The sequence below is a fragment of the Oxyura jamaicensis genome, chromosome 1 (assembly GCF_011077185.1).
Source record: "Oxyura jamaicensis isolate SHBP4307 breed ruddy duck chromosome 1, BPBGC_Ojam_1.0, whole genome shotgun sequence".
NCBI classification, from domain to species: Eukaryota; Metazoa; Chordata; class Aves; order Anseriformes; family Anatidae; genus Oxyura; species Oxyura jamaicensis.
Window position 1 is genome coordinate 69,532,365 of NC_048893.1, and position 22,197 is coordinate 69,554,561.

The 22,197-nt window shown below is 40.9% G+C and overlaps 1 protein-coding gene across 6 annotated transcripts in view; it reads left to right on the forward strand.

Moving 5' to 3' along the window:
* The first annotated feature begins 218 nt into the window (after positions 1-218).
* The window catches only part of DUSP16 (dual specificity phosphatase 16), a 65,759-nt gene continuing 43,780 nt past the window's right edge, over positions 219-22,197 (forward strand). The window contains exons 1-3 of one of the 6 annotated variants that reach the window (XM_035308752.1): positions 769-953; positions 11,070-11,128; positions 13,652-13,773. The gene's annotated coding sequence lies outside the window, so the exon portion shown is untranslated. Of the gene's footprint in view, positions 673-768; positions 954-11,069; positions 11,129-13,651; positions 13,774-22,197 lie in introns of those variants that run through there. The other 5 variants (XM_035308760.1, XM_035308777.1, XM_035308744.1 and 2 more) reach the window with 5 other exon arrangements.

Here is a 22,197-nt window from a genome sequence, read left to right on the forward strand (position 1 = left end):
TCCCCCCCTCCTCCGGCTCCCTGTCCCCCCCTCCCGGCTGAGTTCATTCACTGGGATTGGTTTCAAATGACGCCATCGCTTTATTTTTACACCAATGACCTCATCCCAGCAGCTTGAAGTTTACTGACCAGCAAAACTCTTTTCTCCCTCCCCTCTCCCTCCTCCTCCTCGGGTATGTTTGCTCTACCCATTTATTAGGAATTGTTTGGTTCCCTTCAGGAACAGGAGGCTTAAAAAATATTTAAAAAGACTAAACCAAACCTCACCACCAACCCCAAACTTTCTTCCCCTCCCGATTTCCACCCCCCCCCCCCCCCCCTGCCCCTTTTTAATTTTCCCAACCCCTTTGGGGGGGGGGGGGGGGGAGAAGACGAGAAAAAAAAAAAGCTCCAAATGTTTCCTTTTTCTTTTCCTCTCCCCTGTCAACCTTCATGCTTCCCCCTCTTAAAAAGACCAGAATAGCGCTTTTTTTTCCCCCTTTTAAATTGCTGTTATTTTTTGACTCGAAGAAGAAGGCGAAAGAGGCGCTTTCCCAGCGGCTGGAAGGAGACAAAAAGTTGCTTTCTGGCGGCAGCGGAGAGAGAGAGAGGCTGGTGGCAACTTTTATCGCCGCCGCGGGGACAGACCCGAGGCAGACAGACAGACAGACACACACAGACGGGGGGTGCGACAGTAAGTGCCGGGAGCAGCGCAGGGGTCGCCGCCGGGACCCCCGGCCCGGGGCAGCTCCGCGGGGCGGGGGGGAGCCGGGCCGGGAGGAGGAGGACGAGAAGGAGGAGGAGGAGGAGGAGGAGGAGGGAGGTGAGGGAGGGCTCCCGCCGCCCGCCCTCCTCTCCCATGCCCTTCTTCGCCGCCCCCTCACCTCCGAAGGAGAGCGCCAGCCGCGGGCAGGTCGCTGCCCCGCACGGGCAGGCTCCGGCCGCCTCCACCTCCTCCTCCTGTCCCCGCTGATGGTAAGGAGAAGGGGCTGAGGGGGACAGGGGGGCACCGGCCCACCGCAGCCCGGCTTCTCCAGCATTGGGGCCGGCCCCGTGGGCAGGGGCGCGTCCACCTGCCCCGTGGCGCAGAGGAGGGGTCGAGGGGCTGCCCCGGGGTGCGGGGAAGGGCAGGCAGGGATGCGGAGCAGACCCCCGGCTTCCTCGCCGTGCGCCGGAATCACCTTGGGAGGGTGGCTGGGGGTATGTGGATGAGGCTGGATGTGCGCGGCCGTGTTTCTGAGCTGGGCAAAAGCACCGGCGCCCAGTCAGCCTTGCACCGCCGCCAGCGGCCGAGGATGCTTTAAAGCCCTGAAGGACTCCCGAAGAAACCTGAAGTGCTAAGCTAGCTGGGCTTGGGAAACATTTAAATTGAAGCAGCTGACAAAATGGAGGGCTGCTGTGCAGTCCAAGAGCAAAGCAAACTGCAAATTGTTAACCTGACAGTGTGATCACGTAAACTTGTACCTCCATGGTTTGTGCTGGTACGCAGCCAGAACCCCCCCCGTTTTTTTTTTTTTTTTTTTTTTTTTTTTTTTTTTTTTTTTTTTCCTAGAAGCCACAGGGAGGAATGATGAGCTCAACACACACAGTGTGTGCAGAACAAGGTGTATGGGACGTGCCTGTTGCAAAGCCTGGCCAGTGGCAGGATTTTTCAGCGGCCCAAACCGTTTTCTTACATGTCAGATGGAAAGGTGTCTTTTAGAAAACAAAACCAAGGATAAGTTACTTTATTCTAATGCTGTTTCAGTTGGTTGAAACAGAAATTGATCTTTTGGTTTTCCTATAAGTGAAGGGTGTAGTCATAGTAAGCTGTATTGTCTGAGCTATGACTAACTTTTTTGTTCAAACATTCTGTGTATACCCAGCAGAATAAATAGAATAAATAGCACATTTTTAAAGCTAAAAGCAGTTTTAACTGTTTCTCCTTGCAGGAATGTGTTTTGGGGGTTCTTTCAATGTCCTTAAAAAAATCCAAAACCCAAAAATGATTTTGTATTCCTTACTTTAAGATCTATGCTATTCCTGGCAGCATGTGGTTTGGTAGATACAGAACTTACAAAGTCACAACTGACCAAACGGGTTGGTTTAGACTCTTGTGTTTTGAGGGGAGGTGGAAAAATAGTAAGTCTTAATTTCTTTTTATGGCGTTCATCTTGCTGCCCATTGGAAATTGAAGCACTCATCCCAGTTGTTTATGTTGGTTGGTTGGGGGTTTCTATTTGAATGTGGAGGAAGTATGCAACAGGGGTTCATATAAGTATTTTTAGCTTTAGTTTTTAGTCACTGAAGATATAAAGAATAGTGGTATTCAAAAGTAAATCATGCATTTACTGAATATGCTTATAAATATTGTTAGAAACAAATCTATAAAAATGTTTGAAGTGTTATGAATTCTGTTCATTATGCTTGTTTAATACAATAGTGCTTCAGTCTATCTTAACACACAACTTCAATGTCTCCCTTTAAATGTACAAGTAAGCAAAAGCAGCAGAGAAGTTGCCAGTTCTTGTGGTAGCCACGAACTGTTGTATGATTTAATGGGTGCGCAAACGTCCAGAAAGCCCAACCAAGCATTTAAAATCCCATTGCATTGTTTAAAGATACATAAATATGTTCCTGCTCCAGTAGGTCTCATTTTGTTAGCTACCTAAGCAGATATAATGGAACAGAATCAGCTTTAGTCACACCAGAACAACTTCTGTAGGAGAAAATGAGCTCAATTTATCTTTGTTTCTATAAAATGTGTGCTCTTCTTTCAGCAAAGTCAGCTAGCCTAACAGGGATGTTTGCTTTTAGCTAGAATAACTTCACTGGCTGTAGGAACGATATTGGCAGAAGCTCTTTGGGAATGTGTTAAATGGATTTCACCAGGAGCTCTGTCTCCCGAGCCAGTGCTGTCCACTCTCAGGTCCATGCCAGCCATCAGCCTGTAGGCAGACTTCTGGATGCATCTGCCATGTGCCCTGCACCTTCCTTGGCCAGATCGCCCTGCCCTGGAGGCCTGTGCCTGCATGTGCACAGCAAGGAGCTGCAGACTAGGGGAACAAAGTTGTGGAGGATTGCTAGAGACGGGATAGAGTGAGCGGGTCTGCTGTGCTTCTGCCTGTATGATGAGTATCAGTGACGGGGTAGGCCTGAGGAAACCTTTGGAGGGTGAACTCAGGCTCTCTGCTAGATGCTGAAAAGGCAGATTAGCCACTGATTTTTGTTACTTGCCTTGGTCTTCAGGTTCTAATGTGTTGTGCAGTAAGAGCTGCCTGCAGAGCATGGGCCTTGCTCAGTCACACAGTTTTTTATTTTTTTTCCCCAAAGTTAATCTCTTTACTCCCCAGACCTATTCAGAAATATTCATTGATTGTCAAACACATTTTCCAAGAAGTGCATTAAGTACAGCTGAAACACTTTTTCCTCAAGAAAACCAAGTCATGATGACACAAGAACAGTCAGGAAAGAATCAAGGTCATTCTTGACATGCTGACAATCTTTAATAGACAGATTGCATAGAGTAGGTATTGTCAAAGGATGAAGGGTGGAAAGAGTGGCACATCCCTCCCTTTTTCTTTTGTCCATTTTTTTTTTTTTTTCTTCCACCAGGAAGAACCCAGGGTTTGACCTGTATATCCTGTGGCTGTCCTTACAGCTTTGTTAAGCTGATCAAATGACTAAAAATTCCTTGCAGTCTCGTAGAATTTTGTCCATGGTTGTGTAATAGCATGTTTGTGTGTTATTTAAGAATCATCAAGAATCTGTTTTTCTGGGTAATAGGAAAGTTGTCCCTGATGCATTGAATGGTATGTTCTCTCTCCTTTCAATGCCTTACACATTGCCTCTGTATCTTGTGTAACGACATGGAGAGATTCTGTAGAGCATTTTAAATATCAGTACCTATGTATCAACGTTTTAAATATCAGTAATGTTTTTCTGATTCATATGGTGTACCTTTTTACAAGCAAAGGGCAATGCGGCATTCTCGAGGGTTGTCAATTGCATATGTGGCTTCTCCTTCCTGAAGAAATCGAAGACATGGGCAATGGGTTGCCTGGCAGTGTGTGTCGGGGCACGTGCCTGGGCTAAAGCCAGCCATACTGAAGGTCATTGGTGTAGTGGGGAACTGAACACTGTAACATCAGGCTGCTTCCTACAGGATACCTGAGGAACCCTATCCTCAGGTACATTTTTTTTTCTTTTCCGTGTATCACTGGTTTAATAAATAGTATCACTGCCCTGATGTCAAAGCTAACTGAGAAGAAACTGGCTCTGGAGGCTGAGGAAGCATGGCTAGAAGCTGAGATGCCCCAACTCCTGCAGTATTGCTACCGGCCAAGGAATGCCATCAGACCAGGGGAGTTGATGTTACCACTTATTTCCTTGCCTTATCTGACCCTTAGATTGGTATTAGCTTGGCAGCTCCAAATAAGGCATCTCCATTATAGTTATTCTGGAACTTCCCTTAACACTTGAAGGAGGCCAAAAATATGCATCAATGGTAAAGTTTGGCGTCTTCCTCTCAGGGTCTGTATAGCTTTAATCAGAGCAGCTCTTGGTCTGCTTATGGTTAGGGCCTGTTGGCAGCTGTCATAGTCTCCAGTGGAGATGATATTGACCACCAGTGAATTACGAATAGTAATGAAAGCAACGATGAAAGCAAATCTGCATCCTGGGTGTGTGTATGGAGGACGGGAGGGAAGATGGGCCTGAGTTCAAGGCCTTGTGTTTCCTGAGCTGTGTAGTCTGCTGCTGAGCCAAGACTGACCTACTCAGAATTGGCTCTGGGAAGACTGGCGTTTTTCCATTTTGTGTCCCTATGAAATGCTTCTGCAGACGAAAAAACAAAACTTAATAATTGGGCAGGCTAGGAGAGAAGGGAAGGAGTGCTGCCTCAGTGACAGGCTGCAGGGAGGTGCAGTGAGTCGGCCTGTGACGGACCTGCCCCTGCTCCTGTGCTGTGGCCTTGCTGCTCTGGCATTGTGCGAAGCCATAACATCTGTGCTGCGTGAATATGCGAACAGCACTGCTAAAACATGGTCCCTCATTGAGATGAAGTCTGTTATCTCAGCTCTTTGTTTGTCACAATATAGGCCATACCTAGCCAGTAGGAAGCTTCTCCTTGGCATATTCTTTGAGGTAAATTTGCCCTGTGTAGTACAAGTTATCAGAAATTAGGATCAATTCTTTGCACAGACCTCCTCAGATAAGTTTATGGTCACATTTTGTCTCAAGCTTCAGTTATAAACTTTTGTAAGATGTTCAGCAAATAAAGATGTACAAGTGGAGGTGTACAAAGATTCTTATTATTTGAGAATAAATGTAATCTTTTTCTTCTGTAATATTTTTGTACATGCTATTCAGAGTGATAGCCTGCTACATTAGTGTGATTTTTTTTTTTTCATAACTGTGTTCTGTTACAATTTTCTTCAGCATAAATATGTGATATAAGCTTTCTAATACTGGGACTAAACCAGGGTTTCAAATACTGAGACTAAAACAGTGTCATCTGTTTTCACTAGGCTTCATGCAATTTTGCTTTGCTATATTAATCTATGAAATGAGCCTGTTGTAGTAGATGACAGATCAGTGTTTTGTGCAAATGCTTTTTTTTTTTTTATATATATATCCTTGCCTGCTTCTGTTAATGCTTTTACAAAACTAAAGTCATTGTAGGAGGCAAAAATGGATCTGAGTGTGTAATGTAGCAACATTGGAATGAGAACTTTATGGAGAGCATAAATTGAGGAGGACAACAGAGACTAATTGTATGAAATTCCTTTTGTGCACACGTTCTTGAGTTTGAATAACTAGTATGTATTCAGCCTGTTGGATTAGAAGGCTTTTGGCACTGCATGCGTAGCATAGATGTTGCTCTCAAAATAGGAGAGCAACTCTCTCTCCCCCAACAGTATTCCAGATAGAATTGATGCATTACTGCGTTGTGCTCCTACTGAACTCCTAGTAAAGCATGTTTGAAGGCAGAATAATTCATAATGTTAGGGCTATAAACACTACACTTTTAATAACCCAAGTGTTTTCGCTTCTTGATTGCTTATGTGAGTAAGAATCATTCACCCCAGACTTTAAAGACTCAAATGCCGTGTCAGGACTTGGGTTTCTACCTGCAAGATCGTGCTTGCAGAATGACTTTCTTGATAGTGCATATTTCACTAGGCAAATGTTGTTCTTTGGACATGGAAGCCATCTGTCTTCTAAACACCAGCTTCCAAATGCATCCGAGAAGTTTGAACTACACTTCAAAGGGCTGTTCTCAAGCATGCCATCTCACTACTGAAACAAGCCGTAATTTCAAAGGTGGATAAGCATTGAGAACATATTCCCCTTAAGAATGGGCATGGGATTATTTTCCAGTCATTGTATTAATACTATCTGGAGTAGGTATAGCACCTACCATCCATATGGTTCCCACAGGTATTTGGTTACAGGTGAGAACCTGCCTTGGTGTTGGGATTTCTTAGTTTCTTTCTTTAAAAATGTTGCTTGTGTATCAGTGTTTTCTCTGAATCCCAATTAGCAGATGACAAATGGTGTCACCACTTTTAGTAGGGCTTCCTCTGCTTCTCACAGATTCCTGGGTGCAAGACAGGTATTCTCCAAATTGAGGATTGGCTGTGAAAGAGTATCTCTTGCCAGAGCCTGTTCAGAGTTCTGCGCTGATGGTGAGTCTCTTCTCATTGCAATGGGACCGAGTGCCTTCCTCCCTTTTGTCCCAAGCTAATCCTGCACTACTTCTATCTCTTAAAACCTCTCAAACTCTGTATGATGAGTACTCTGAGGTCTTACTGGAGAGATGTAAACAATGACGACTGGTCTCTAGGTTCACAGTTCCCTGTCTCACCCAGACATGGCAGCTGAAGGCAAACAGGTAAAGTCTTTATGAGGGCTGGTAAATTCTGTGTTTTTCTAGATAGGGCATCCCCTGCCACCTCGTTTGTTTCTCTCTCTCTCTCTCTCTTTCTTGCATGTAACTTCTTGTCTGAATATGTATGATTACATATATTTTTTTCTGTTCTCTACTTGTCAGTGGAGTGGGGTCTCCTGTTCAGTGTAGCTGGTGAAAATCCACCACTTCTCATGGATGACACATTGTGAGCATGCTGTCAGCTTCCCAGCCCTCCATTCTGCTTGTTAGGTGATCCGTGTTTGGATACCATCCAGCTGACAGAGCCTGTTTCCTCACTGTAGCTTATTGAGCATGTTGACTGTGATTTCCAGGTGGACCTATTTGAAGATGTCTGAAAAATCTGTTCATCCAGCCCAGACATGATTATGTGACTAGGCCATTTGTTACCTATTTCCTCTCAGCGTATTACTGAAAATTAACTCCTTCAAGCATTAAATGGATGAGAAACAATAGTAATAGCACGTATGTCTCTGAGGCACTAGTCAGGACAGCAAAAAAAGTGTTGAAATACTAACCTGCATCACTACACATTTTGCCAAGATGTGCAAAACCCTTTTTTGCCTGGCCTCCTTTCCCCCCCCCCTCCCCAATTTACAGGACCTGAATCTTTTTCTTTGACCGAGGTTTGTGTGACTTGCCAGCTCTCCTGCAGGTGTGACCTGTGCTGGAATGAGGAAGTGTGCAGTATCATTTCCCCTTCTGCCTAATGTATGGTTAAACCTATAGAAAAATGTTGAGGAAGCTCAGACATTCTGTTCCTCTGACAGCCTTCTACAAATACAAGCTATTAATGACCATTGCCTTTAATGGACAAAAACAGTACTGGCAATTCCTTTGTGCACTTTATTTAATGGCGTAATGAGCAAGCACATTAGCTATTTTTATTCAAACAGCCAGACATAAGCTAGTATGGCAGAGTGACTGAAATGTCTGCATAGCTACATGAGAATACATCTGCTGTTTAAAACTAAGTTTTTTTTTTGTTGTTGTTTTTTTTTTTTAGTTACGGTACTTTGAGAGGGTTCAACCAAAGATTGTCTAATCTTTCTCATTGAGCCATGCCATAGATTTTCAAGATTTTGCATTAAAATAGGCAGAACATTCTTTCAGTACTGACTTTGTCAACTGTTTCAGTCAATTATGAGGATTTACTGCTGTAGGAGAGGTGGGTGGGTGGCGAAGCAGGAGCTGGTTCAGGTTAAAGGTTCAGTTCTTGTCCTTTCAGGAAGCTTCTGGACTATCTATTCTTACGTACTGCTGAGTGACAGGCCGCAAAAAGAGCTGAGTACAGGGACACTGTTAGCAAATGCTAGTTTAAAGAGATGCAGTGTTTGGGGAATTTTAAAAGGTTGCCGGGTTCATGTGATTTTTAAATTTATTTATTTCCCCCTGCTTTCTTTGATGAGGCTATCTACTTTGGCAGTAAAATGTCTTTCATGGCTTGACAATTAATCTAAAAAAATTATTTTTCCATTGATAATTTGAGAGTGAGGGGCTGAAGTGAGCATTAGTTTTTTTGGTGTGGGTACATATGCAGCAAATACTTATAACTGAGTATTGACATGTATTATCTTCAGTTCAATTTCATACAAAAAAACAATCAAACTTCAAGTCTATGGTAGATGTTAGAGGTCTGGGGGGAGGAGGGGAGGAAAGAGAGAACAAAACAAACAAACAAACAAAAACCACTTTAATGTTAAGCTTTCCCTGACTTGGAACCTGTCTGATACTGGAGTAAATATCTTGTAGTCAAATATTTTTACATGTCTTTACTTAACTAAATTATAAGGTGCTTACAAAAATCTTATTATATCCACCAAAGTAAGGTATTTCTATTGAGTGTTTAATGTTTGGTCCAGCTGTGGTATTACTTTTCAATACAGTCAAATGTTATTCTTTGTCAGCTATTTATCACTTATTTACCTGTTTTTTTCTGTTTATATTGGCAAAGCATGCAAGTGTAACTTCCTACTTCAGAGGTCTCTCTCTTTTGTTATATATCAAAGCACAGCTGGAGGAGTCTACCTATGGCTAGAAAATAGTATTATTTTGGGGAAGGGGGAGTGGAGTTGGGACACTCTTCAGATAGATCAGCTGCTTTGTGATATTAAGAAGGTAAAGTAATGAAACCAACCACATCTTTCAGCTTCCCCACCAGCAGTAAAATAAGCTGACTTATGTTTAAATGTTTAACTCAAAATACAGTACTGTGTTCTGATACATGTGGACAGAGCTGCGACCCTTCTGCTTTTACTTAAAATGCTGTTAAGTTGCATTAGTGGGAAAAATACTCAGGCTTATCACTTTCTGCAGCTGAAGCTTCAAACAGTATGCACAGTTCCAAAATCTCTGTGCTATCAGCATCGACTTCTGTCACTGTGGAAATACTAGAGAAGGGAAACATACATAAGGAACAGGGAATAATGGAAAGAGGTATTGATCATCTGTGGGAAAAGGGCACCCTATGGGATAATAAGGAGAAAAAGGAAGAAAATGGAGGCAACAGAGGTGACAACTATTTAAAGAAAAGAAAAAAGTTCTGCATTGGTTGTACATGCCAATGAGTCTTTTAAAGCACAGGAAACACACTTGTAATATGACAACAGGATAGGGTCATTCCACTTTTGCTAGTAATACTGAGCTTGTACTAGCAGATAACAAAAGTTATTTTCTCTATGTATAAGGAAAAAACATTTGATAAAAGTCTAAGGATAAATTTTAGGAAATACAGGGAAAGGGGTAGCTTCCAGTGAGGTCATGATAGTAAATATTCTTGTGCATCTAGAAAATAATTTCTAAAGATTTAAACAGTAACGAGTTTTGCATTTTGCCTTCCTGAGTCTGTGTTTTGGTTTATAATTTGTGTAACTGCAGATATATGTTCCAGTCTATATATGCTGGTTTAGAATGCATGGTGGCTGTTGGGAGAGCAATATTGCATGGGTTTGCATATTTTGTCTTTATCAGTAGGGATTTGTCAATATTTAAGAAAGAGTTTCAAAATGTTGCCCTACAGACCACGTTTTCATCCTGGAAACTTGGAAGGTTAAGAGACATGGGCCTCAAATAGCACACTTCCAAATCCATGTAAAGACATGTTTTTCAATGCAACTGAGATGGTTTGAAGGAATGGGGAAAATGACTTGTCTATGCATTTCTGTTGTGAAACAGAATGTGTTTTTTTTTGTTTATTTGTGAAACGGAATTTTTCTTCATGATGTCAGTGAATTATGGTTGGATTTTGTGTTGTTTTATTTTTAATCAGGTACATATGTAGTTACTCTAGATGGAAAATAAGCTTTTATTAAAAAAAAAAAAAAAGGTTGGCAAATCTTGTGTTCAGTATTAGGAACACTTATGAGTCCAGCTCAAGAAGCTGATGTCCTGTAACTATGCTATAGGTACAAATATACAAGCTTCACCAGGCTCCTGTGATTTGTCTTCTAACACTTTTGGGTTCTGTTACATGCTTCCATTGGTGTGAATGCTTTGCAAGGACAACTAGTCAGTGCCACAAGGAGCTTTAATCTGAATACACAAAGTAGAAGAATAGTAGTATAAAGGCTGTTGACAGTGTTCTGCTGCAGCTGTGCTAGTAGAAAAGGTTCCTGAGTCCAGCTGCTTGTCACAGCCCCTCTGCCACTAGTTGCTGCACTGAGTCTGCTGCTGGGGTACTTCTGTGACTGTTCATACTTCATTTGAGATGAAGTCAGAGGATGATGGTCTTTTAAGTAGCGCGTTTTGCTTTATGAGCTAGCCTCGTCAGGTTTTGTTTGAAGCAGACCAAAAATCTGTTGTGCTGTTTCATAGGCTCTAGGTGGTCATTCACTTCTATGACAGACCTTAAATTACATGCCCTTTGGATACATAAGTCTTAGAAGTAAAATACTCTATGGACTGTTCTCTCCTTTGCTCTGGACTCTTCCCAACTCCCTATTCCCCTTGTTGACCAAAAGAAGTAGGTTCAGTAGCAACAAAAGTGAAAAGAGAGAAAATTAGCATGGATCCACTGAAACTAGGGGAGCTCTGTCCAGCTAAGGAAGTGCAGCATGTGTTTCTGTAGCAGGTAACAGCATACAGAGTTTTGTCAGTAAGGCAAATTGGCTTGATGCTTTACTCTGCTCCAGCCAAAGAATTTCTTCTTGCTTCAGAGACCCATCTCTTGCTCCTCTTTGCAGGCACTTGGCCCACAAGCCAGCTGAGGGTATCTTTGGAGTTGCTGTATCCCACAGTGCAGGTATGCCCATTGCGTCTCGTGGCAGTCTGAAGAGGATTATGGAAACTCAAAGAAATTCCTTTCCAAGCTTGTCTTTCTGCTGGGGCAGCCAGAAGTGCATTTGTGAGATGGATTTGTCTACTAGAAACTAAAGCTGGAACCATTGTTTTAATGTAAAATCCTAACAGTGACTGTTCATTTGCCACTGTGCATTCAGGTTGGCTTGGTTGGGCTGCTGGCATCTCACAGAGCCCTGTACTCCTGTGAAGCTCTTCTTGTCTGTGACCTGGCAAATTCAGTATTTGAGTTCTGTGAGGAAGCTCTTCCTTTAAAAATGGCAGGATGTATATGCATGCATGTGCGTATATGTTTGCCTTATATACAAACACACACACATATGAGTCCATACATGTACAAACGGTGTCTATATAGACATGTACACAGATATATAATGGACAAACACACTCTGTCCAGAACAGCGTATGTTATATAAAGCTTTCATTCAAAATGATTTTTTGATGTTTAATATAAAAGGACAAGCAATTAATTATGCAGGGGAGAAAAACAGCCTTGCAGATAGGTCTTCTTGGACCGCTCATGTATAACAGAGCGAGAAGATCCAGATGCATGGTTATCATGAAACACTGAGTACGTGACTTTAGTGGTTGTAGCTATCTTAAGAAGGCAGACAAATTTTGCACATTCAGTAGCTTTTAGTTTATCAAATTCAATAGGCATGTGATTTCTGATCATTACTTGGGCTTAAGAAGGAAGTTAAATGAAAGCCTAATCCCTTTCTACTGAAAACTTGAAAGCATTTCTTTTATATCATACTTATTCAGTAAAACAAAAAATCTCTTACTGCTATTGAATGGATGGCTAGTAATGCCTATTTTTGTTTTTACGCTATTTTTTAAATTTTGTATTTTTCTTATATTAATTTAAATGGTACTGGTGTCTTTGGAGTTGTCATATGGAATTCTAATTTTCCTTACTTGTTAATTGTTTGTGTCATCCCTGCCAGCTGCTTGGGGGAAGGTATTCATTTCACCTAAAACTCACTTCAGTATTTCTACTCCTCTGCAGGTGGTGTTACTGACTTCTTTTCAATCATAACACTGTATTTTTTTATACACCTTCAGTCTTTTTTTTTTTTTCTTCTTTGGTTGCTCATCATATTTACTTTAAGTAAGAGTATGCTGATAACAGGATCATCATCATGGAGTTCTGTCAAGATTGAAAAGGTTCTGCTGGGCAGAGCTCCTGTTGATGTATGGCTGCTTGCATTTCCATATTGCAGGGTTAAGCATGTGCTTGGCACCAGGCATCTGCACTGAAAGAGATGGTGCTGCAGCAGATCACATGTAGGGCAGATTGGAACCCAGAACATGCTGGTGATGAAATTGCTGTCCCTAGGCTTGTTCCTGGTTATACTTCGTTAGCTAAGGACTTTTGTCCATCAGGGAAGAGATTTTTTCCCCCCCCCTCTGACCATGTAGACAGTTTTGCTTGCAGCAAATTTACATGGGTTTGTACAAACAAGCCAACTGAAGTAGCCTTTTGTTAACCTAGCTCTGCCATTTAGCCAGGTCCACAGCTCTAGAATTAACATGCAAAGTGGTTAATTTCCAATAACTTTGTCCAGTATTGTTTCTGTCAACACAGACTTCAATTTGCCTTTTTTTTTTTTTTTTTTTTTTTTAATCTTTACGGATCGTCTGAGTTTCTTCCATCTTCTCATTGGTGCGGAATGGGTGTGCATGTGTATAGTTGTATTATATTTTTCTTATAATTCCAAATCTTTGGAACTTTTTCCTATAGACAACTACAAAATGGACTTTTTAGTAAGTCTACTTAAGGTTCTTTTAAGCAATTGAGTTGATATGCTCCAAAGTAAATTTTATGATGGGTTTGGGTGGGGTGGGGTATAGAAAGGTGATTCTGTGTCCTCCCCCATTTCCTGCTTATGCTCAGTTACACCTATCATCAGGTTATCTAAATGTTTTATGTTTTGTGTGGCTACTTTTAAACCAGTTTTCCTAGTACTGAAGTTCCCTGATTTTTTTTTTTTTTTAAATTTAATATCACCTATAGCATGTTTTTACAAACACTTTGTACCTCTCCTGAAATAGCTCACTTTAATGAGAATTAAGTATTTCTGTTATCTGCTTGCCCATTACATTCTTTAATTCCCTCATAAATTGTGGGGACGTAGTGACTTATTGTTGATTAATAATTTTTTAAAAATCCCTCATTAAACTTTCCAGTCCTGGCAGTAGATCATCCTAGTCTATCTCAAATTTATCTTTTGCCAGCATCCTGTGCGAGAGAGACTCTTGCAAAGAAATCTATTTTTCCCTTTCCAGCTATTATCATCTTGTGTTAGTATTAAATTTAATTGCAACCTTCAATATTTGAGCACTAGCTCTTATGATTTTTATTAATATTTTGATATGTTTTCCAATCTGATACCCTTTGCTCTCCAAAGGGATTTTTTTTTTCCTGTGTGCTGTCACTTACTCTGCTTTCTGTTTCTTTACCCAGGCTTGGATTCACATTTTTCTGGGATATACTCATTTGGCTTGTGTAACCTCACGAAAATGTTACCATTTAAGCATAATGACTCTTTTCTTCCCTGGCTTCCTGTTCCCTTTCCTTGTGAAGTGGTATGTATACCTTCTGTAACTTTTAGACTCAGATGGGAGCTAAGCATGCAGTTTTTAATTTCCTCTCTTTTCTTGAATTGAGGATCTTGTGGACTGGCAGTATTTTAATCCCCATTTATGAAACTGAACAGCATGGTACTAGTTTTGACAGGATTCCTTCCATGAGTGTGGTGAACTCGGTTATATTATGGCCACTGCTGTTTAGTGGTGAGCTAACACAAATGATAAATTGGCTTTCTGACTTACTACTAGAATCACTGCAGGGAAGAGCAGAGGGAAAGCTTGGTTTCTTATTTCCAGGTAAATAAAAAACAAGGAACCAAAGATGTCCTTTGCTGTGTCCTGTCATGGTTTAAAAACTGAACTGAAATGTGGATTCTCCTTTGTCAAATCAAATTCCGCATGCATTTGTCATGTTATTTCCCTTACTTCCATCTCTTAATCAGAATTGACTGGACTTTCCATAGTAACTGTGTGATTCCTGTGAGAATTGCAAAAGTTCTGATATTTTCCTGGATTAAAGGTGCCAGATTCTTAATGATTTCTTCCTCCTTCCTTTTTTTCCTCCCCTCCTGACAGCCATGTACAGGCTTCTTGAAGTTTTTTAGTTTTTTTTCTTGTCCCAGGAAAAGATTCTTCCTCGTCATTCATAATAACATTCTTTATGGTTCCTCATATATAGAGTGCTTCAGCTAACCTCAAACATTTTGTAATGCCAGTGCCATTTTACCAGCTGTGCAAATGAAATAGTAATAGCATGCTTCCCACTTCTGTGTCAGCTGTCTTCCCTTCATTTGGGGCACGTAAGTCTCTAAATTCCTTCTTGATAGGTTTCCATTTTGAAAATACACTCTGGAATGATGTGGCATGTCTGCCAGCATAAAATTGGTATGAAACACTAAGCACAGGGAACTTGTTATCAAAATACTTTTTTTTTTTTTTTTTTTTTTAAGGTCATTGTTGCGAAAAGGAGTGATTAAGAAGTGTTATTCCAGAAGTAGAGAAAAAGCATTAGTGATTGCATCTTTCCTCTACAAAAAAATCAGTGCTGTTCTGAGACCCAGTTACTCAAAATTACAAGTTGTAATGAAAATATACTAAAATCCTAGGCTTTAGCTTGGTTATATCAAATACTTGGTATAACTCCAAAGTGGTAAATAACTCAGTTATTTTCTTTATGGAGTACTAATCTTGTTTGCTTTGGCATCTAAATCCCAAGTCACAGCTTATTTTTACTTAACATACACTTTCTTTTAGAGTATCCCTTCTATGCAGTAATGGAGATACTTACTACAGAATCTAGGAGGCCAGTCACAGACCAAGGATTCTGCTCTGTTTGTCCCCAGAGGCAGGAAAGAATGGTGTTCACCTGGGCAGTTCTGGTCAACGTAACAAGCACCAGTCATACTACTGCTGCCACAGTCGTCATTGTGACAAAGTAGTGGTTTTGAGGCCGTATTTTGAAGGAGTGTGAGATAGGTGGGTCTTCATGTTGTCTTGTACAGCCCAAGAAGAAAATAAAGACATGTTAATCTGGTCAAAGGAGCTGGTTTGGGGAGTCAGATTTGCTGTAGCGTTCTGAGTAGGTGTGAATGGTATAATCAAGGCCAAAGGAGATGCCACTGTGCTACTAGCCTATGCTAGTATCGTGTGCCTATGCAAGCGTTTTCCAACCGTTTATGTTGTTAAAATTCTCCTAATACTCACTGAAAAAATGGTCTAGATACGTTACTAGCTTTGATGTAGAAGTCTGAGGAGAAATCTGTTGTGAAGATGAAGTAAGTTGATGGCAAAGGGGAGCCTTTCAGCTGTAGCTGGATTTTTGAGTTCCATCAGAAAGGTACTTAACATGATTTAAATATGCAGGCAATTGATTTGTAAGTGAAGCCATTAGCTAGTGACACGTTATTCTAGACTGGCCGTTAGTTAATCTTGTTTTCTTTCTGTCACCATTTTTATTGCAATGCATGGAGGTTAAAATCCACAAGAAAGCATAGTAATACTGTAAGTTGTCTGCCTCTTCAATCACTTTTGTTAACAGCAAGAATTTATTTTTGTTGACAGCTGCCAACAATTGGCATGCACAAGATAACATCTTCAAAGTCTTAAACAAAACCACCTTTCTTCTGTAACTTCTGCTGTTAATTCCTGTCTTGCTACTTTTTGCCTTGAGACTGTTACAAGCAGTGGCTGTTTCCTTAATGTATGATTAAGTTTGGTGTGGAGGTTTTAACAAATCTAGGTTTTGAGACAGCAGTCTAAGATGTGATGGGCTTTACTTTGAGGTGTCAAAATAATGGGATTACACGTGGTAGTTCCTGACAGTCCCCAAAAACATAGTTCATGTAAACTCTTTTCTGCTCCAGCAGGACAAATTCCTTTGGTTAGTGTTGCTTCTCTGTTATTTATGAACTTACTGAAATACGCTATGTGTGTGTTAAACAACAATTAGGTTTCAGAGCTTTCATTTTTTTTTTTTTTTAAGGAAAACCAGAGCTGCAACAAAATTTACAAGTTTTCTGATTCAATTTTCAGACCTGTCATTGCCTTTGAAAGTCCCATCAGTTGCTAACAGGTAATCGTTACCTTTAACTGAGCGCTTTGTGTAGGATTCATTTATCTCTTAGTGTGGCCATTGGCCTCAAAGAATTTAGCAGTGTTTATAGTTTTATAAGGGATTAAGTAACCTACCTCTGGATTCAAAAACAAAACCAAAATTGATTGATGATCAAGGTAACAAAATTATCAGAACTTCAGGAGGCTTAACCTCTTGTTCTTTATGGTTTAGTTGAAACGTGTGAAGCATACAAGGTGGCTTGGAGTTGCTCTCCTACATCATAATTATTCAACTTCCAGGTTTTCTTCATTGTTGTGAGACAATCGGAAAATGTCTACCTATGTAAACCTGATTGGAGCGTTCCCCTCAGGCTCTTTGCATGGTGTTGCTCTTTGCAAAGCTTGTGCTCTAGTAGCACTACACACCATTCCTGCTTGGGTCCCCAGTAGACTGCAGCTGGATTTTGGAAGTCTGTGTCAGAAACTATTGATAATCTAATTCCAGGGTTCAGACATGGAACTTGCTCGTTAGAGAAGCTTTCTCATGGATAAATCTGAATGCATTTAAATGTCTGAGAAGAGGAAGGGGTGGGAGGGAATACCATGGGAATTGCCTGTAGCCTTGCTGGATAGATAAACAGCTTGTGGCAGGCCCCAGGAAGATTTGATCATGCCTTAAAAACACTCAAAGAAGGTACCCATAGTTAGATTTTTAGTTAGTCTGGCCCTTTGTGATCATTTACCCCTAAAAAGAAATGTAAATGGATTTTAAACTTGATGTTGGTTATTCACCAACAAAGTTTTGGATATGGCTATAGCTTTGTCAAAATAGAAATGTGCTAAAAGATGCTTACCTAGACTGTTGGTGGTGATCTGTCTGGGAGGCAATGCTTTAAGCCATGGGTGTTATATTTAGTAGTAGATTCAAAATGCAGTGAAGAACAGGGTGATTCTATTGCATGTGATGACATGATAGGATTCTGTGGTGATGACAGCATGAGGGTTTTTTTTTTCAGATGTTCTTCTTGAAGCTTGTGAGCTTTGTCTACTCGCTCCTTTTGGAAGAAAGTCCTTATGTGCCTTTGAGTAGCTAATGCAGAAAAGGATTGTGCTTTTCTGTGGTTACAAGCTCAAGTGCTGGTAGTAACAGCGCTGCCCACTTGTAGGCAGGAAGACAAGCAGAAGTTCCAGTTAGATCTGTACCTCTTATGCTGCTGTATGGAGTGGGGCAGTTTCCTTTTTCCACTTGTGAGGGGCTGAAGTCCAGCAAGAGAAATCCTGTCCCCTTCTGTTTTCCTAGATCCAGTGTACTTGAAGCAGAGAAACCATAGCTCCAAAGCCCTCACTAAGCTTCCTAAGAATACTTTTGTTAATTGTAATTGTCTGTGTAGTATAGTTTGACAGGATTAACAAAGCATGGAGAGCACTTCCTACTGTTAGCTTTAACGTTTTTCTTTTAATGACAAAGTTCTTTGGATTTGGCACGGTCTGTCAGCAGCAGCCTTCTGAAGTACAAATAGTGATGACCTGGCATGCAGCGCGGCGCTGGTAAGAGAATATTTGGGCCAAGGACTCATAGCCAAGCTCTTACCTTTTTGCATAATATTTTCTTTAATGGGAATGTGGAGCAGATGGGATCTTGGTTAAATAATTACTCCCTGGCGAGTAGCGCCCCGAGGAACACAGTTATGTAACCTGCGTCCCTGCTGTGCTGCATAGGAATGAGGAAGGTGTATGCAGGGTTGCACGAGCAGTCTTCACACTGTCACTTTCTAATTCCAGGGTATTCAGCTCTGCAAACTCTCTGGAAGGAGTTCTTAATCTGAGGTTGTACACAATTTGTACCAATAGAGCCGTAATCCTCTTTGGGGACAGGTTCTCCTTTCCAATGCAAGTAGTGAGCTTGGCATGATTAAAGCCAAAGTTACATCAACTCTTGGGAACAACTGTAAGTTTTGTGGTTTAATATCTAGTAGTCAGGTTCATCTTTTTGGGGAAATAGAGTCCTTCTCTTCTCTTTCAGTCATTCCAGCATATTCTGACTCAACTCTGAATACAGACCACCCCTGCTGTCTGCAGCAACTTCTGTGTGCTGGTGGTAAGATTATTCTCCATTCCTTATTCCTATTCTGCATGTTTGAGCAGAAAGAATAGCACAAGCTTAAGAGATCATCTGCTTTCGTTGGTGTTTGGTACTGAAATTGCATACAGCAGCAATTGAAGAACAAATCGTTCTGGATGTGGCAGTGCAGCTTGAGATGCTCAGCCTAGGCCATCTGCCCTACACTGGGGAGTGCTGTGGAGACAGTGGTTGGCTCAGGTTTTGAAAGCTCTAGCTACGCCATGGGGTAAGCCTGTGCAAATAGACTCTCCTTTCTATCAAGGTTAGCTTGAACACTAAGTTGTTGGTTTTGTTCAGAGCTAGCTCAGGAGTCTTGGATTTAGACACCTCTTCTCTGCATGACAGATTTTATGTCCCTGCACTGAAGCATCTTGCCTAATGCATGTAGAATATCGGGAGAATTTAGCTGCCAAACACATTTAAAAACAATAATACCTGCATCTTCTTGCTTCTTGACTAAAATTCAGGCATATGGCCATAAGCATACCAAAAGGCATACCTTTGATGACTAGGCTCCTTGCAAAACCTGAAGATTGTTCTCAAGAAGACATATGTAGTTATGCTTTCAACAAAGTGCCAGAAAACTGGGCAAAACTATGCTTTAAAGCTGGTGGTGAGAACATGATTAAGAAGAATGTTTTAGTCCTGGATAAGCATTGTAGCTACAGGAAGACCAGATGCATTTTCTTTCAGATCTGTCAGAGGTGTTCTTTTTTCTTTTTCTTTTGCCTGTTGCAAAGCAGTCTAAGCTGAATTAATATTCAGACATTCTAAACAAGTATTTAGATTTGTGCTTGATTTTTCCAGCTTCTGGATTTTGGATGATTTGATTTCAGAAGTGTGTGCCTAAGCATCTAGCTTGAGCCTTGTGTGGTGGCTGCAGAGGAAGAAGCCTGAAGGGGGGACAGGAGGAGTGCTTCTCCTTCCTTTCTTTCCTGAGGAGAGCAAGCAATGACCTCTGGCTTTGTGGTTGTGTTAAACTCTTTTCCTGCACATTTTGACCTGTGCTATAATCATATCAGTGATTTAAATTGGAGATGAGTTTTTTTCTGGAAGAGATTTCTCACCTAAGTCTGCATATCTGAAACAATTTTGGCATTCATTAGTAGGAATTAATACCATTGTAGGTGGCAAGCTATCTAGCTAATGTTTATTCACAATCCAAACAGAATGAAAAAACAAACAAAAGCAGGCAACAAACACATGAACTCTACCTATTGCTGTCATAACTATACAAAAGCAATTGTGTCTAATTTCACCTACCATCGTTGTCACAGGTATCTTGACATCAAATCTTAGAAGTGAAGAAAAATAAATTTGGTTTTATTTGTAGCTTGAAATGGTCAGAGCTTTTTAGGTAACCTGAAAACCCATTTTTAAGGAAACCATCATCTTTTGTGTGAGTGTTTCTGTGTTGGGGTGTGTGTGCTGGTTCTGTTTTGTTTCCAAAATGCAAACTTTTTTCAGATGGGGGCTGTAAGAGTTTTGTACAGAGAGTGAATTTTGTTGTTGTTTAAATGAATTGGTTTGGGGAAGATGGGCAAAGTTTTAGGAATGCAAACCCTACTTGAAGTTTGAAATAAGAACTGTGAATATAAAGGTAAATCCAGGTCAAGTTTTGTTAATGATAAACTATTGGATTAACTCAGAGAAAAGTTTGTTTAGGAGGGGGACTGAGATAACATGGTTAGACCCTGTATAGTAGAGGGACAGGTAATTTATCAAATAGCAAAGGATTAGTAGTAATCAAGAAGTGGGAAATGTTTCCTGTGTATCTGGTAATTTTGTGATGACTCCATGATTTTCTTGTTTTGGTGGATTCAGAGTCAGGGTGGAAGTGTTCTTTCTTTGAGGATCTTTTCAGTTTCTTTTTGTCTTTTATTGCATATTTTCAGTGATGTTGCTTCAGCCAGAATGTTTCCATAAGGAATGTGATTCATTGGGTAATTTATGACATACTTCGGGATGTGCTTTGGGCTTCTTGTTTTCCTGTTTGGGAAGAGGGACAGGCTGGATGTGGAGATGTTTTGGCAGTCTAGGCTTCTGTTCCTGTGTCACGACTTGGTTCCGTTTCACGTCCGTGTGTGAGACGAAGGGCTTGTGCATTCTGGAGTTTGTTCCCTCCCTCTCCTATTTCTCCATATTAACTGGTCTCAGAAAAGATGTTCCCTCTCCTTGTGAGACCTGTCTTGCCTGTATCCTTGGGCAGTTGTATGCAACAGTAATAGCAGGAATCAGCTGGATGCCCTTCTTGTGAACCAAGTCCAGGCGTTTTCTTTCATAGAATAACTGGAATTTAATGTGATGCTGGCAATGACCATGCGCCTTTTCCTGACTGAGTAGGATGCTTTCCTAAACATGTTAAAGGAATTCTTATGACAGCATTGTTCCATGAAAACATGTGTAGTATAGGTTTGAACATCCTGACATGATAATTTAATTTTTGTTTGTTTGTATGTTTGGTTGGTTTTAAATCTCTGTGTTGGGAAACACAACATCATGAAGAAGAGTGGGAGAGTCTGGGCTAATATTATGTCTGTGATGGTGTAGCCCCAAAAGAAATTCAACTCTTACTTTTGCTTCAGCTGAGTGTTTGCAAGGGATAGTTCCTGCAATTGGCTGTTGTAGTGGGAAACAAGTAGATTAGCTGCTGTAAGGATATATGTAAAGTATAGATAATTACTGATGGCTATAAAATGTGAAACTGTGAGAATTATAATGAGCTGATAATGAGCTTGCATATGGTGATTTTCAAATGGGCATCTGATTTTTTTTTATTTTTTATTTTTAACCTACAGAGGTATTTTCAATGGCTTTCACCTACTTCCACCTGAGGATTTTTAGTGCCTTCTAGATAGAAAGCAACTACACAAGAGGCTGATTAGGCCCTTATGAGAGGATGGTGGGGAGAGGTAGGGTGGCACCTCAGAGTGGATCTCCCATTGAACCTCCCAGCTGAGAATTCTTCTCCAGCGGCTGCAGGTCTGTCCACCCACCATGTGTCCCCACTTGGCTATGCTGCCTGCTGGGGCACCTTTCCATCCGGAGGAGAGGGATGTAAGGGACTCACAGCTGCTTTTAAAACTTCTCCTTTATCTTTTTCAGCTTAATTTTGCCATTCAATCAAAATAAGTAGCAATGCTGGTTTGAACAGCTGCCTGACTTGGGTTTAGTTAAAGATGTTTGCTGGTTAATGCTGGTTCCTAGGCTTATTTGAAGTTTTGTAGCTGGATAAACTTACAATATCCCTGTGCCTTGTAAGCTATCTTCTTTGCTAAAATGCTTAAAAACTCTGTGGCAAGTTTTGTGTCAGAAATAATACTGAGAATAAAAATTCTTCTAACATTCAAAGTTGTACAGACAGATTAGATTCCGTGTGTGAGTGTGCTTGTTTTTTTGAGGATGGTTGCACAGGAAGCATTTCTGTAGTAAGCCCTAATTCAGTGGGATGCTTTGCATCCTCAAGAATTAATTGAATTTAGGTAGAATACAGGGACACTTTAAGCTTCTTTAGGTCAAGTAAGGATGGAGAAAGATCGGTTGAATTAGTTCAAAGTACCTGTTTTTCAGACTTTTTAACAAGCAGTTCTGTTTTGGATGTTCACCTTGCCTAATACAGGTGAGGTCTAGAACGGTAGCCTGGATATGCATACATGTTCTTAAACTTTAGTAAAAGCAACCCTCCACGCAAAACAAAACTGTGCAGTATTTGACGGGAAGCCAGTGTTACTCCCTTGAAACCGGAG